Source organism: Megascapheus bottae, chromosome 35 (assembly GCF_031878675.1).
Source record: "Megascapheus bottae isolate mThoBot1 chromosome 35, mThoBot2.hap1, whole genome shotgun sequence".
Taxonomy (NCBI): Eukaryota; Metazoa; Chordata; class Mammalia; order Rodentia; family Geomyidae; genus Megascapheus; species Megascapheus bottae.
In genome coordinates this window covers 6,869,495-6,880,846 of record NC_143543.1, presented here as the reverse complement: position 1 = coordinate 6,880,846, position 11,352 = coordinate 6,869,495, and the positions used below count along the sequence as shown (strand labels likewise).

The 11,352-nt window shown below is 37.0% G+C and overlaps 1 pseudogene; it reads left to right on the top strand.

Annotated features, from left to right (window-relative positions):
* The first annotated feature begins 1,857 nt into the window (after nucleotides 1-1,857).
* Nucleotides 1,858-2,862, top strand: LOC150042572 (vomeronasal type-2 receptor 116-like; annotated as a pseudogene).
* Nucleotides 2,863-11,352: the final 8,490 nt, after the last annotated feature.

The window sequence follows — 11,352 nt, the reverse complement described above, 5'->3', positions numbered from 1 at the left end:
TTTCTTACAATACATGTGGAGTAAGAGTTTCTTAGAGTTCCAAATAGTCATTTTCTTATGCCACCCCCCTCCCATCCCCTCCTTTCCCCTCCCCTTCTCATGCCTTCCATTTTCTTTGTATACGCATTTATTACTGAGGCTCTGTTCCAGGACAAGAGCCAAGGATATATACGTACATGAGTAAACCAAAAGTTACTGAGGCCAGACAAAAATCTATCATAAAAGATCTTTTACAATGCCTGGTCATGCCTGGATCGTGAAGCATATCTGACATGAAATAGTGTTACAGTGGTTAGTTTGTAAAAGTAACTATTTGTCCGCAGTAAAAGAGAATGTGTGTGTGTGTGTGTGCGTGCGTGCGTGTGTGTGTGTGTGTGTCTGTGTGTGTGTATTAGGGCATGAAATCAGAGGCCAGATACTGTCTTTGAGCTTATTTTCTCAAGGCTAGAAATCTGCCACCTGAACCACAGTTTTCCTTCCAGATTTGGGTGGTTAATTGGAGATAAAAGTCTCACAGATTTTTATGTTGGTGCTTGCTTCAGACCTTAGTCCTCAAAAACCAGCCTCCAGCATACTGAAGAATAAAGAGTCATGAGCCACCAGCCTACAATAAGAATTTTTATTAATGTCCTCACAATACAAGTTACCAAAGAGATCTTCTCAGACCACTTGTCTGTGAGGAAGGAAATGTTTCTGAAACCTTTTAGTATAGAAATAATGCCACTGACTCTGGTTGGTAGTAATAACATCATTTGATCCCTTGCAATGACAACTTGGATGGAGTGGATAAAGTAATGCTGGAAGTGAGGAGCTTACAGACATGGAAGGAAAGGAAACAAGAGTGCTCTCCTACCAGCAGGGAGAATATTACCACAAATAGATTCAAAATAAAACAGTGAAAATAAACTGTTTCCAGTGCATAGGGAGAAGGATGTCACACTAGTACAGATGGATAACATCAGCTGTGTACCTAGACGTCCCTCACCTGCTGGCACTTGGGAAGACTTGGGTTTGAATGTGTAGGTATTTATTTCAAGAAATTCTCTCCTCTCTCTATTCAGCAAGTTGAATTGAACCTCTATCAAAAATAATGTGAAGTAATATTTAGAATAGTGTCTCCACGTTGTTTTTAAAATTAGGTTTCAAATACAATAAAACCCATAAAAATTTATTCCCAATGCTTACAACTGCTGTTTCCACAGAGCAAGTGATCAGAAAGTTGAGTTTACTTTAACAAAGTAGATACAAGTGTTATGCATACATAACCTGACTACAGAGCTTTAATGAGTTCTTTGGTTTTTGTTCTACAGTACGTGAGGTGAGAAATATAATGTGCTAAATTCAAGGGAGGGCTAAAGGATTCTATGAATGTTATCCAAAACAAAGGAAAGTATAAGTTTTATTACTGATAATTTTGAATGGTGTTCACTGATTTGTGTATACAGTAAAGAACATTAATATAGCATCATAAATTGTAATAACTATTGTAAAGATACTAGAAATTACAAAACTGTCACAATATCACTATGCATGATAAGAACTAAAGGTAAAAAGGAGTTGCATTCAGAAAGTAAAAAATAGAGCATGGTGTCTCTCTCCCTTTGACAGCACCCAAACTCTGACAGAGTGTTTCCCTGCCTTTCTGCTTATCCATGTGCTTCTTTGCTTACATTCTTGCTTATTTATTCACTTAATAAACATCCAGAAATGTTTCTTAACACTAAAAATAGAACCCAGGAATCAAGGTGAATTACGGTGGTAGAGAGAGATAGAAACAGAATAGCAGATATTTCTTGAAGTATTTGAGAATTCTTGCTTCTACCATCATAAATCCTGCCATGTTAAATTAACCTCTAAATGGTGATTGCCAAATTTCCTTTGAAGAAAGGAAACTATGGAACACAGGCTAATGATAATTCATATTCCTCACTAGATATGGAGCAATATGTGAGGTGTCCAGATAATCAATATGCCAACCCAGAGAGAAACCATTGCCTCCTAAAATCTGTAAGTTTCATGGCTCATGGAGAAACCTTAGGGATGGCTCTGGACTCTATGACTGTTTGCTTCTCTATTCTCACTTGTATTGTTCTAAGATTTTTAGTGAAACACCACAACACTCCAATGGTTAAGGCAATAACCAGGCTCTCAGGTACCTCCTGCTCATCTCCCTTATGTTCTGTTTTCTCAGCTCCCTTCTGTTTATTGGCCGTTCCAACCCAATCACCTGCATGCTGCAGCAGATCACAATTGGAAATGTGTTCACATTAGCAATTTCCACAGTGCTCGCAAAAACGATGACTGTGGTCCAAGAATTCAAGGTCACTTCTCTAGGAAAAAGAATAAACTGGCTGTTGTTATCAGGGGCTCTTAATTTCATTATTCCCCTCTGCACCCTTACCCAGGTGGCAACCTCTGGATTCTGGGTCACAGCCTCTCCTCCTTCATTAACACAGATGTACACTATGAATATGGCCACATCCTCATCGTGTTCAATGAAGGTTCCTTTGCTCCTTTCTATTGTGTTCTGGGATACCTTGGCTTCCTGGCCCTAGCCAGCTTCTCTGTAGCTTTCCTTGACAGGAACCTACCTGATGCTTCCAATGAACCCAATTCCTAACATTCAGCATGCTGGTGTTCTGCAGTGTCTGGGCTAATTTTCTGCCAGAATATCATAGCACCAAGGGGAAGAACGTGGTAGCTGTGAAGTTATTCTCTATCTTGGCTTCCAGTGGAGGGCTCTTAGGCTGCATCTTTGCCCCCAAATGCTACCTCATCATGTTAAGACCAGAAAGAAATTCTGTCCATGGCTTCAGATATAAAACACATACTAGTGGAACAAAGCCTACCCTACATGACTAATGTGAATGGTCATGTGATAGAAGATTTGGACTTAATCCGTATTTCTTTCCTGGAATTACATTAGATAATAATATAGAATTTACTTCAATGAGTAGGTGATCGGTTGAAGATGGCAGCGGTTCAGTGTGAGTCGTTCTGAGCTCCTGCCAAGATACAACTTCTGGCTGCCTAGGGGACAGTTCTCTACGAAAAGTTGATTGGCGCAGAAATGCTGAATGCAGACAGAGGTACACAGAGCCTGCGGGAGTCAAGAGCTGACACCCAGCCGTGTACAGAGTTGCTAACTTCATGGAACCGGAGAATCCAGCAATTTGTGAGTACCTCCAAGAAGAAGTTTGTACTTATGCTCAGAGAATGGCATTGGGAGGGTGCCCCCTCTTGCACCAGCTGAGAGCAGCACCATCTTGACTGCTGGCAAAGACCCGGCCAAAGCAATTGGAGCCTGAGAGGTGGTGCTGGCAGTGCCACCATTCTAACTGGCAAAGGATTTCCCAGAGATAACTTAGCCGGAAATCCAACCCTTATGTTTCTGAAGTCTGTCCCCAGCGCTGCACCACAGACCTGGTAAACAAAGCCGCCCGCAAATCTTTCAGCTTTGTTTTCCCAATCAAGAAATCTGATCCAAAAAACCACAAAGAAAAATCAGAAGAGGAAAAGCCTTTGTGAAGTGTTTGGATCCCGAATTTAGTGGAGCACAAGTTTCTTACTCTGCCCACCTCCCTCAAAAAAAAACTTGAAGAATATCCTTTTTTGTTGTTGTTGTTCTACCCCTATTTATTTGCATTTTTAGGAGTTCTTATTTTCTCTTTTCCATTTTACCTACACCTTTTACTAAACGTTACGATTCATTCTTTCTTTATTTCTTTTTTTTCTTCTCTTTTCCCTTATTCCTTCTGCCACTGTGGTCATTCCTAGAAACACAGTGACAGCTCTGGGTGTAGTCTAAATAAAAATGATATCTGTACTGATAATGTCACCTGCGTTTTAATCTCCTGGTTCTCAACCCTAGAATCTCTTGGGTAAGAAATCACAATACTGAGGAATCGCCCCCAAACTTTTTTTTCCTTTTTTGCTGTGTTCTCTTTTGTTTTGTTTTGTGGTTGTTTTGTTTCTTTTCTCCTTTTAAAGCTTGTATCATTGTAATCTCCAATATCTACCTCCATCTTTTCTCTACATATTCTTCTTATTACTCTTCTTATTTTCTTAAGTTTTTTCTCAGTTCTTCTAAACTTTGAACAAGAATATTCTACCTGTCTATCACCCTAGGTCAATTATCCGTACACTATACCTTTTATTCATTACTATAATAACTTACGTTCTTGCATTATTTTTTTCCTACCTCCCTTATTGTGTTCCATATTATTTTTCCGTCTCTTGTCCTCTGTTCATTCTTCAACTCTTATAATGCATGGATCTACACTTGATGGTTGTTGAGCAATACTGTGTATCTAGGTGTTCAAATACATTCTAGGTTAAGAGGGACTTAAATACAATAGAGATTGGATTGAGGGGCTTACTGTTTTGGTCATAAATCGGTAATCTGTGGTTGTATTAGTTTTGTACGTAAGTGCAAAAAAGAAAGAGAGAGTGATATTACCAATCTAAAAGTGTGAACATCTATTGTCAGCCAACTAAAAAGGTCTAGGTTGGGTACATCCGAGCAATTATAACCTTGTTTAGTATTAATCTTGCTCCCATTATCAAATGGACAGAAAAAGAAACTCAAGAAAATTGTCAAATCAATGAATAGCATCTCCCACCCAATATAAACATGCAATGGAGCCTTCAGTGGCAAATCTAGAGGAGAGTATTCCAACGCAATTGATAAACATCATTAATGAAAAGTGTGAAAACATAAAGAAAGAGATAAGGGTGGAAGCCATAGCTAAACAACAGGAAACCATAAACAAGGTGATATGTGAAAAAGGGGAAGCCATAAAGGAGGCCATAATAAAGGTCTTTCAAAGAAAAGTGGATGAATTCATGGAATCCACAACAAAAAGGTGACTGAAATCTACCAAATATCCAAAGAGAATAAAGCTGCTGAGATAACCACTCAACGGAAAATCAAGGAGCCAAAGAAATCCATACATGGTCTAAAACAAGAGATGCAAGGCATCAAAAATGAGCAATTAGAAGCAAGGGAGATGAAGAATAAAGTACAAAGCAGGTTATACAATAGAGAAGAGAGAATTTTGGGGGTTGAAAATAATTTGGTTGTTACAGAGAAAGAAGAGAAAATGAGTCAATTCAAATCTAGGAAATATGAGTAAATGCTTTAGGAGGTCCAAAGTACAATTAGGAAGCCAAATTTAATGCTAATTGGTATTGAGGAGGGTCTAGAGAAAAAGGTCAATTGTACTGGAAATATACTTCAGGGAATCAACTCAGAGAACTTCCACAATATTCAGAAGGGCAGGCCCATCCAAATACAAGAAGCTTTTAGAACCCCAAACAGACCTGACCAGAAAAGAATGTCCCATCGCCACAGTATAATCCAAACTGGATCAATAGAGCCAAAGAAAGGATCCTAAAGGCAGCCAGGGAGAGGGATCAATCAGGTACAAAGGCAAACCAGTCAGAATAACCCCAGATTTCTCAGCCGAGACCATGCAAGCAAGAAGAGATTGGAAGGATATTATCATGTCCTGAAGTCAAATAACTACCATCCAAGAATACTATACCCAGCTAAGCTCTCATTCATAACTTAGGGAACCGTCAAAACATTCCATTCCAGGGAAAATCTTCAACATTATATAGCAACCAAATCAACATGAGAGACAATTCTTAAAGATGTTCTACACATAGAAAACCAACACAAATGTAATACACAGACAGAAATGGCACCTAAAACTAATACCATCTAAGTACCACAAGAACTGTCAAGACACAGTGCCTAATGAAAGCTTTCTAAAATGGCAGGAACTAATAAATATTTCTCAATCCTCACTCTCAAAATCAATGGACTTAACTCCCCTATTAAACGACATAGACTATCTAGTTGGATCAAAAAGCAAGGTCCATCATTCTGCTGTCTTCAAGAGACACATGTTACCCAAAAAACAAACATTTTTGAAAGTGAGAGGCTGGAAGAAAGTTTATCAGGATAGTGGTCCCCATAAACAGGCTGGAGTTGCCATCCTCATATCAGATAAAATGGACTTCAAACTTAAATTAGTGAGAAAAGACAAAGAAGGTTACTATATGACACTAAAGGTGTCTTTCCTCCAGGAGGACATAACCATCCTAAATATCTACACACCTAATCTCGGAACACAGAACTTCATCAAGCAAATTTTACTTTCACTGAAAACATACATAGATCGAAACACACAGATTGTTGGTGACTTAACACACCACTCTCACCTATGGACACATCAACCAGGCAAAAACTCAAGAGAGAAACTTTTGATTTGAACAACTGTATACAACTAGATCTAACAGACATCTGCAGATTATTCCACCCAGCAATAACACAATATACATTTTTTCAGCAGCACACAGAACATTTTCCAAAATAGACCACATTTTAGGGCATAAAACAAACCTGGGCTGAATCAGAAGCATTGAAATTATTCCCTCTACTCTCTCAGACCACAAGGGCATCAAATTGGAACTAAACACCTATCTCCACCAGTGAAAACCCTGTAACTCATGGAGACCGATCAACACATTCTTGAATCACCAATGAGTCATCGAGGATATCAGAGCAGAAATCCAACAGTTTATGAGATTTAACAAAAAGGAGCACACAATATACCAGCTCCTTTCAGAGATGGCAAAGGCAGTACTCAGAGGAAAATTTATAGCCCTGAGTGCCTACAATAACAAATTGAAAATATCACAAGCCAACAATTTAATGTGTCACCTTAAGCTCCTGGGAAAAGAGGAACAAACCAACCCTAATCCCAGTAGAAGGAAGCAAATTATTAAAATCAAAGTAGAATTAAATAAATTGGAATCCAAGAAAAGTTATAGAAAGAATCCTCAAAACAAAGAGTTTGTTCTTTAAAGAAATTAACAAATTGACAGACCCTTAGCAAATTTAAAGAAAAAAAGAGTGGAGCATACTGAAATAAACAAAATCACAGATGAAAATAGTAATTTCCACCACAGAAATTACCAAGTTCCAGAGTATCATGAGGGAATATTCTCAAACCTTTTTGTCAAGGAATTTGAGAATCTAGAAGTAATGGATGAATTTCTAGCCAATATTAACATACACACACAGAATCAAGATGAACTAATGCAACTAAACAGGCCTACTTCGAGCACTGAAATAGAAATGGCAATAAGAGACCTACCACCTAAGACAAGCCCAGGGCCACATGGATTCAAAGCTGAATTCTATAAGGTCTTCAAAGCAGAGCTCACACCAGTACTCTTCAAGCACTTCAATGTATTTAAAAATGAAGGCTCTTTACCAAGCTCATCCCCAAACCAGATAGAGATTCATCAAAGACAGAGAACTATAGACCCATTTCTTTGATGAATATTGATTCAATACATCTCAACAAAATAATGGCCAAACATCTACTACAACTCATCAAAAAATTATACACTCTAATGAAAGAGGATTCATCACAGGGACGCAAAGATGGATCAACATACGCAAATCAATTCATATAATTCAACACATCAACAGGAGCAAGGACAAAAATCACATGATTTTTTCCAAAGAATCAAACAAACCATTAAAAGATGGGCCAAAGACTTAAAGATAGTCTTCTCTGAAGAATAAATAAAAATGGCCTATAGAAACATGAAGCAATGCTCAACAACTCTGTTCATAAAAGATATGGAAATCAAAACAACTCTAAGATTCCACCTCACTCCAGTTAGAATGGCCAGGAACAAGAAAACTAATAACAATAGATGCTGGAGGGGATGTGGCCAGGAGGGATCACTACTACACTGTTGGTAGGAGTGCAAACTTGTTCAACCACTATGGAAAGCAGTATGGCAGTTCCTAAAAAGACTAAACATAGCGCTCACCTATGACCCAGCAATTCCATTACTAGGCATTTATGCAATTGTCCATAAACAAGGACATACTAAATCCACGAGCACGATGTTCATTGCAGCACTATTTACCATAGCAATGCTATGGAACCAACCCAGATGTCCCTCAGTTGATGAGTGTATGAACAAGATGTGGTATTTGTACACAACGGAATTCTATGCTGCTATCAGAAAGAATGACATCACCCCATTTTTAGGAAATGGAAAGACTTAGAAAAAAATCATGTTAAGTAAAATAATCTAGACTCAAAGGAACATATGCTCAATGGGTCATAATCAGTAAAAACCTTTGACTCTCTTAGCAGATATTTACAATAGAACAAAATCTGTATACATAAGGCCATATAGAATGACACTAAATGCAAGGGCCTCCAGGATGTAGAAACAAAAGCCTTCTAATGAATGATTGCTGTCCTTAATGTCCTATGTTACCTCTCATTTCTTTTGCTGTCCCTTGGTTTCTCCTGGTTAGCTGATATATTGTATATATACACATTTGGATATTTGAAACTGGATAAGGAAAGGACGAAAACAAAATACAATATCCATTCATGTTGAAAGCACTAGAAAAAAATAGGAATAAGAGGTACATTCCTCAAAATAATTAACGCCATATATGAAAAAACTACAGCCAGTGTTATACTAAATGGTGAAAAACTGAAAATATTTACCTTTAAATCAGGAACTAGACAGGGATGCCCACTCTCTCCACTTCTCTTCAATATAGTGTTGGAACCCTTAGCCAGAGTAATAATGCAAGAAAAGGACATCAACGTATCCACAAAGGGAAAGAAGAAATTAAACTATCCGTATTTGCAGATACATTGATCTGCTACTTGAGTCACCCAACATACTCCACTCCCAAACTCCTAGAATTAATAAACTACTTTAGCAAAGTGGCAGGATACAAAATTAACCTTCAGAAGTCAATAGCCTTTTGTACACCAACAATTCACAAACGGAAGGCCAAATCAAGAAAATGAATCCATTCACAATAGCCCACAAAAGAATAACATACTAAGGAATAAACTTAACTAAAGATATAAAGGAATTATTCAATGAAACAATAAAAGCCTAACAAAAAAATTAAAGAGGACACTGGGAAATGGAAAAACACCCCATGCTCATGTCTATGGAGAACCAACATAGTAGAAATGGCTATATTGTCAAAATTAATATACAATTTCAATGCAATCCCTATCAAAATCCCAAAGACATTCTTTTTTTTATTGTAATTAATACAAGGGTTACATGATATTTGCCAGATAGAAGGTGCATTAATTCACATATATTGATACCCTTTCATATGTTTTGGTACCCTTTACCCTCCCCACCCACCGCCCCCCCATCTTGCTTTTCCCCCTTCCCTCTCAAATTTCAAATAATCAAATACAAATAAATTCAATATATCAGAAAACAAAGTGAGGTACTGTAACAATATGAGATACCCAAGGGACAGCAAAGGAGATGAGAGATACATAGTCCATAAAGGACAACAATCATTTGTTATATGGCTTTTGTTTCAATATCCTGGAGGTCCTTTCAATTAGCTTCATACTATATGGCCTTATGTATCAAGGTTTTGCTCTATTGAAGATCTCTGTTAGGAGAGCCAAGGTTTCTACTGGTGATGACAAGTTAGGGAAACCATTGAGCCTAAGTTCCTTTGAGTCTGGCTTACTTTACTTAATTTGATTTTTTCTAACTCTTTCCATTTCCTAACAAATGGGTCGATGCCATTTTTTCTGACAGCAGCATGGAATTCCATTGTGTACAAATACCACAACTTCTTGATCCGCTAAAAATCCCAAAGACATCCTTTACTGAAATAGAGGATTCTTAAAATTTTTATCTTATATTTAACTTACTACAAATGGCATTACGAAGTAGTTCGTTCTGATAGTTCCATGTATGTGCACACTACATTTGAACTAAATTTGCCCCTTTTCATAGATTTTCTACTAAAGAAATCAAGCTGTGATTTTGAGTATCTATTTCTGTTTTACAGAACTTTTGCATGAAAACTGGCTGTTTGGTTTTATACAGATGTAGATTGAGCACAAATATGAATGTATTACAAATAAGAACATTTCTTATCCAGGCTGGCACTCAGTCCCGACACCCAGCACAGTGTATTTTTTGGGGAATATATTTTTTGCCACTCGTAGGGACTGAACTCAGGCCTGCGCACTGTCGTAGCCTTTCTCAAGGCTAGAATCCCACCACGTGAGCCACACCACCACTACTGGCTTTTTTTCTATGTATGTGGTGATTTCTGAATTGGGAGTTTTAATTTCTACATTATAGATGTTCTTGTAAATAGGGGTCTTAAAAAGATTACAGAAAATTATTTTTGAATAATGATAATAATCTGAGATAGTAATGGGGATGAGAGAAAAAGAGAAAACAATCACAAAAGCAATCAAAATACATAAGTAAATAATAGAGATGTTACAGTGAAAATTTTTTATTTAAGATATTAAGATGAAACATTAAAGGCAAACAAATCTGCAGTGGCATTAAAATCCTCACATCATTTGTAATATTGGACATCTAATTTTATGCTGTTCTATAAAATGTCCAAAATAGTTATATTAATATTTACCCATTGCAAAAAATTGTGTATGATTTTCTAGGATATTCATAATGTTAAAGTGTTCTCAGCTCTCTTGTATACACACTCTTATTAGTAAGTTTGATACTTTCTTGTATATTCTTCTTGTTCGTAAATGGTTCTGTCATTGGACAGGATAATTTCATATATCTTGTATAGGTCTGGTGAAATATATTCTCCTAAGTCGTCTTGTCTGAGAATATCATTATCCATTTAACCTTCATATAGAAATGATATTTCTGCTTGGTACAGTATCTTGGTGAATAGTTTGTAATTTTACCTTAGAGTTTTGCCTTATAGTTTTTTTTATTTTTATCTGAATACATGTCTTACAATGCTCTTCTGCTTCTGTGGTTTCCAGTAAAGAACCAGCTGTTACAGACATAGGTGCATGTAATTGTTATCGCTCTCTTTACTCTTCTAATCTAGAGAAGCTTCCATAAACATGTATACCTACAAGGCACTTTGCTGTAGATGTGTTCATGTCTTGGTTAAATACTTGATGACCTTTCAGCTTTAGAGAGGTTATATAAGCATCCTACTGTACACTGGGAATTTCAAATTTTGTCATTACTTATAATAAAAATCATTTCAACTTTTGCTTTCATAACCATTTACTGAACCTCCAAAACAGAAATGTTTACTTTTTGAAATAATGTTGTCAGGTTGCTGCTCCATATGTGTATGTTCAATTAGTTTTTCTTCACACTCACTATTTTCTTCTTCTTGGAATATATCATGAGAATGATAATCATTCATTTTGAAATGTGACATGTACATACACTTTGTTTAGAGCAAATTCATCCACTCTCTTGCATTTCTATCTTGCCTCCATTGTTTCCTCTTTAAAATGT